Consider the following 6,975-nt stretch of genomic DNA (forward strand, 5'->3'; position numbering starts at 1 on the left):
ACTAAAACTTGCTCTTTCCCTAAACCCTGTATAAGTGTTTCTCCTTTATAAGACTAATCGTGCGGTAAAGCATAATTACGTTGTTTATGACTTAATTGATTTTGATTTTCGGTTCGAATTTGATTGAATTTCAATCAAAATTAAAAATTTGTTTTTTGTTCTGCAATATTGAACTTTCAAATATGTTTCTATATATTGCGATTAAGTGAATTTATTTCAATTCGAGATTTCTATTAATTAAACCTCTTTTCTTTCTCAAACCCTATACAAATGTTTCTCCTTTATTAAAATACTGGTGTAGTGAAAAACAACCACATTTCTTGCGATTTTAACGAAGTTCACTGATTCTGATTCTTGAATTTAATTGCACTTACGCGGATTTAATAGCACTTTTTTTTCTCTCAAAACCCTGTATAAGTGTTTCTCCTTTATCAAACTACTCATGGGGTGAAACGCAATTACATTTCTGGTGATTTTAACGAAGTTCTCTGATTTTGATTCTATGATTTGATTGCATTTACGTGGATTTAATAGAACTTGCATTAAACCCTGTATAAGTGATCAAACTACCCATGTGGTGAAACACAACTACATCTCTTGTGATTTTAGCTAAGTTCTCTGATTTTGATTCTCGGATTTGATTGCATTTACTCGGATTTAATAGAATGTTAATTCGAAATCATAATTATTTTTTAAAGTTTAATTTCTGTCGTAAAAAATCAAATTACGTGTCAAAAACTTTAAACAGTGATCAGCTGTTTTTTACTTGTCAAAAAGTAGGTTTTGTTCCTTTACAGTTTCTTTCGTAGTGAGCTTAATAATTTACATTATATCATAAAAAAATTTTTTTCAGATTTTAAAAGGTATAAGATCCTTTAAATTGCAATATACATTAGAAAGAAAACAATTTTTACAAGTACAACTAATTATATTTAAACTATTTAAGCAATCGTTGCGAAAATTCCAATATCTCAAATAAAATGGATAAAATGTGTAATCATTTTATGCATTTTATTTGTTGAAACACTTTCAAATAAGATTTTTATCTATAACAGATTTATTTTTAATTAAATTCATAAGTAATATTCAGATAATTTAATATTTTACTTGCTGAACAGATCTTTCTTTTTGAGTGATTGTATATATTATATTCAACCACTCAGGAAACTTTTTCGGAATAATAAAATGCGAGGGATACGAAATTACAAATGTACGGATTAAATAAAGTAGGATTTTTTTAAATTAAAAATCATAAATGTTTGAACCGGAAGGTTACAAAGTTTATCATAAATGTTTGAACCGGAAGATTACAAAGTTTATCATAAATGTTTGAACCGGAAGATTACAAAGTTTATCATAAATGTTTGAACCGGAAAATTACAAAGTTTATCATAAATGTTTGAACCGGAAGGTTACAAAGTTTATCATAAATGTTTGAACCGGAAGGTTACAAAGTTTATCATAAATGTTTGAACCGGAAGGTTACAAAGTTTATCATAAATGTTTGAACCGGAAGGTTACAAAGTTTATCATAAATGTTTGAACCGGAAGGTTACAAAGTTTATCATAAATGTTTGAACCGGAAGGTTACAAAGTTTATCATAAATGTTTGAACCGGAAGGTTACAAAGTTTAGGAGTACATACTATGAGATAATAGTGATAACATTGGAAACAATATTATAGGTTTCATTGAGTAACAAAAATGATGAGAAGCAGATACAAATAGCTGAACAATAAAAACAAACACAATACAGGAGATTAATTAGAATAATGATAGATGAATTAATTTTTTGATATAAAGATAAACAAAAAGATACTAAATAAGATAAATGTACGGAGAATATCAATAAAAGCATTGCAACAAAAAGAATAATCACAAAAAGAATAATCAAATATATAGGAAGAAGATAAACTCATAATAGATACAAAGATGGCGCCACTATGCGTGTGAAGTTGGAAAAAGTGTGAAGTTGAAGTATCAGATAGGAGGAGAGATTGTGGCTGGAAAATTTTTGCTCACAAAAATCAGGTGATGTATTGAAAAAAATATACGGTAATTAAAAATTATAATAAAAAATAAGTGAAATAATACTAAAAGGTAGATTGAAAATGGATTAATATTTTTTTAAAAGTTTGAAAAAGTATTTGTCGAATATTAAATTGGTAGAAAAAAAAGAGTTCCCTATTGGGATCGAACCACGGATCATTAGGTTTCTGCGCGAGTGCGCTAACCATTACACCATGATATCACGGAAGTATAATAAGAAGTTAAAAAGAAAATAAAGTATATTGGGCATAGCAACAGACTGGTGTAAGTGTAATATTAAGAAGGAATGCGTTGAATTATAAAATAAACGAGAACAGATGTTTTGGGTGGAAATTGAGAGAAATCGTGAGGTCCAAAATGAATTTCGTCTGGCAAAAGTTTGAAAAAGTAGAGCAGACAGAGTAAGTAAAAATTATAACAAAAAATATAAAAAGTATCATAGCATTTAAAATAAAAGGAAAAATTTTTGGTTTGGAGATTTTATGGAGCGAGAGCTTGGATAATAGCGAAGGATTTATCAATTGAGTTATTAAAAGTGACAGAATGGGAAGGATATTTTTAATTTGTGATATTAAATTAATGAAAGATTCATCGGAAGAAAGTTCTTTAACCCTTTGACGGTCAGGGAAATAGAGAGGTAATAATGGCCTCAGGGAACCTCATTTGGAGTATTTCTGTTGGAAAGAAATTTAGTTTATTAAGAAGAGCTTTTGATTTGGCTCGGGTCGTAGTTAATTGACTTTATAACGATTTTTAATTGTTTGCTAGTTTTGGAATTGATGATACAGTGGTTTACATTGTTATCTATAAAATATTAAGTGAGGATTCGATGTTCAGAGGGGAAGCTGGTAAAGATCTTGAGGTATCTTCTATCTGATTTAACAGTAATTTTAAAATTATGAGCATTATTGAGGGAGGTGTGGAAGGAACTAAATTATTGGTTAGTTTGGACCGTGATAAGGGTTTGTTTATATTGTTTCGAACCGATTGTTGAAAGAAGTGGTTAGCCGGTGAAAAATTAGTTATAGGATCGTCATTATCAAGAGAATTAAATCTAAAATAATCATTATTATGTTGTGGAAGAGCAACGAATGAAGTATGAGAGGGGGAGGTGAACTTCATTTTCCAGGCAATCAAACTGGTTTCCAAGTTCAAAAGCTACTCTTTTCTGATTGATGCTAAAGTTATAACAAATAGTACTAATCTAATTAATATTCAATACGAAAAGAATTATTAACCCTAAAAGAAACTGGTAAAAATAAGCAATGAGGACAAAAAAACAACAGATTTTTATGTTCACAACCCCTGTCATTTTCTGTGAACAGAATATAAAATTTACTGAGAAAATTGTCTCAGAAAATATGTTAACAATAAGCAGAGGATGTTGGCTGGAAAAAAAACTTGATTGCTTATTATTACTATCAGTTTTCACTAAACAAAACATAGAACTTTCTAAGAAAAATTTTTTAGCACAAAAGAATTAACCATATAATATATATCATGTACTATGTTGTTTTATAAGTGAAAAAAATGATCTATGTGAGAAAAAATTATAAATATGTAATACTTCCATATCGTAATATGTTTGTGTCAACAACAATTGCCAAAAAAAAAATTTCTTAAAAAATATGCAGTTTATCCGAGAGAGATTACGAGTTAGCCCTCGAATTTCATACTGTTTCGAATTTCATACTGTTTCATGATGTCTTTCTCGTAAGCTACTGCTTGGTTGTGGGATAAAATTTGATATAAGGTACACAGGTAGCAATCTATAAATCTTATCTGCTAACGGATAAACATATTCTTTTTTAAATATTGAAAAATCTTAGGTCTATAACAAACAACGATTGCATGAGTGACAAAACATCATCGTTAAATAATTTATTTATTAAAATCTCATTATCAAGTATTAATGTTGCTTAACACAACTATATACATATATATTTTAATATTTTATTCGTTTTTCTATGACAAAACATTATCGTTAAATAATTTATTTACTTAAATCTCATTATCAAGTATTAATGTTGCTTAACACAACTATATACATATATATTTTAATATTTTATTCGTTTTTCTATGACAAAACATTATCGTTAAATAATTTATTTACTTAAATCTCATTATCAAGTATTAATGTTGCTTAACACAACTATATACATATATATTTTAATATTTTATTCGTTTTTCTATGACAAAACATCATCGTTAAATAATTTATTTATTAAAATCTCATTATCAAGTATTAATGTTGCTTAACACAACTATATACATATATATTTTAATATTTTATTCGTTTTTCTATGACAAAACATTATCGTTAAATAATTTATTTACTTAAATCTCATTATCAAGTATTAATGTTGCTTAACACAACTATATACATATATATTTTAATATTTTATTCGTTTTTCTATGACAAAACATCATCGTTAAATAATTTATTTACTTAAATCTCATTATCAAGTATTAATGTTGCTTAACACAACTATATACATATATATTTTAATATTTTATTCGTTTTTCTATGACAAAACATCATCGTTAAATAATTTATTTACTTAAATCTCATTATCAAGTATTAATGTTGCTTAACACAACTATATACATATATATTTTAATATTTTATTCGTTTTTCTAAATTCACAGCTGATTTGTTGTATTGAAATTATGCAGGTTCCTTAACTAAGTATATTTTCACACCTACATCACATATAAAACCTGTAAACAAAACATCCCAGGAGTTTTCTAAATAGTGACACACGTGATTCCTTCCACCTGATTATCAACCAGGCAAAATTTTGTTGCAAATACATCCGATAAACTTGGTCTTGGAGTTAACATGCGATCAATTTTAAAAACCGTAAATTTTTTGAGAATGAGACTAAAATGAACACAATAACATTACCATAATATAAAATAATTTTATTCAATATATTTAAAAGTTTACAATACTTTATTCGAAAACATGAAACTAGAACAGTTATTACATTACCATAATATAAAATAATTTTATTCAATATATTTAAAAGTTTACAATACTTTATTCGAAAACATGAAACTAGAACAGTTATTACATTACCATAATATAAAATAATTTCATTCAATATATTTAAAAGTTTACAATACTTTATTCGAAAACATGAAACTAGAACAGTTATTACATTACCATAATATAAAATAATTTCATTCAATATATTTAAAAGTTTACAATACTTTATTCGAAAACATGAAACTAGAACAGTTATTACATTACCATAATATAAAATAATTTTATTCAATATATTTAAAGTTTACAATACTTTATTCGAAAACATGAAACTAGAACAGTTATTACATTACCATAATATAAAATAATTTTATTCAATATATTTAAAGTTTACAATACTTTATTCGAAAACATGAAACTAGAACAGTTATTACATTACCATAATATAAAATAATTTTATTCAATATATTTAAAAGTTTACAATACTTTATTCGAAAACATGAAACTAGAACAGTTATTACATTACCATAATATAAAATAATTTTATTCAATATATTTAAAAGTTTACAATACTTTATTCGAAAACATGAAACTAGAACAGTTATTACATAACTATAATCAAATCACCATAACCAATATTTAAAAGTTTACAATACTTTATTCGAAAACATGAAACTAGAACAGTTATTACATAACTATAATCAAATCACCATAACCAATATTTAAAAGTTTACAATACTTTAATCGAAAACATGAAACTAGAACAGTTATTACATAACTATAATTAAATCACCATAACCAATATTTAAAAGTTTTCTTTTACTAGTAATGGTTTCTTCGTTTTTCAGCCAAGAGGGTCTTCCGCACAATACTATTAAAATAGTTTTGCATGTACATTAGGTGGTCGACGCTAAAGTTATCTGGAAAGAAAAAAAACAATTAAATATATGTAGCAAGCATGTAGGTTAGACTGGTCCAAAAAAAACTTTTTTTTTAAATTTTCAGGTCTTGACCCTGAATACTTGTACACATGACAAAAGAAGCCCCCATGCAAAATTTCAACTCATTTGAAGTATATTTAGAGGTAGCTCAAAGACTTTGAAGTTTGGGATTTTGCATTTCATATAATAAATGACAAAAAAAACATTGACACTATGCCTTAATTTGTATTTTCCCATCAAAAACCATAAATTGTACACTCAGATATAGAAATTATTTGTATTTTCCCATCAAAAACCATGAATTGTACACTCATATATACATATTTTTTATTTATATCATAAAATACAAGGGAGCGAGCCAACACAATATCTATTAGTAAGCATATATGAAGAAAATCCTAATAAAAAAATCATACATTTTGAACAAGTGTGGCATTTAAGCAGCCAAAATAATGTATAAAAAATGAATTCTTTACAAAGTAGAATATATGGGTAATTTTCAGAAAATACGACACATAGGAATTTTTATTTATTTCTTCATTTTTAACTTTTTGGACAGGAATACTATATTAAAAAAATACTCGTTTATAAACGTAAGTTTAATTAATACCTTGTAGAGAACAATGCAAAATAGTTAATAAGCATTTAGCAGTTTGCAATTATTCCTTAGCATTCAAGTGTCTGAAAAATTACAATTTATAATTTTATAGCTTTTACTTCCATGTTCCATTTCATTTTTAGTTAGTCTATGTGATATTAATCACCAAACTTTATAAAACAGCTCAGATTGAATAATATAGTTTATATTAATTATTTCGAGTATGCGGAAAAATGACAATGTATAAATGATAATGCTAATAATGATAGAGTTAAATAAACTTTAAAAAAATAGTCATCAAATTTCAAAGGCAGCTACGTTTAATTGTCGCATTTAACAAAAATTACTCGTAGATATATAGTACATTCGCAAAAGTCGATAAATGAATGTATCTTTGCA

This window comes from Parasteatoda tepidariorum, unplaced genomic scaffold (assembly GCF_982258835.1).
Source record: "Parasteatoda tepidariorum strain Cologne lab strain unplaced genomic scaffold, Ptep-v5.0 scaffold_79, whole genome shotgun sequence".
NCBI classification, from domain to species: Eukaryota; Metazoa; Arthropoda; class Arachnida; order Araneae; family Theridiidae; genus Parasteatoda; species Parasteatoda tepidariorum.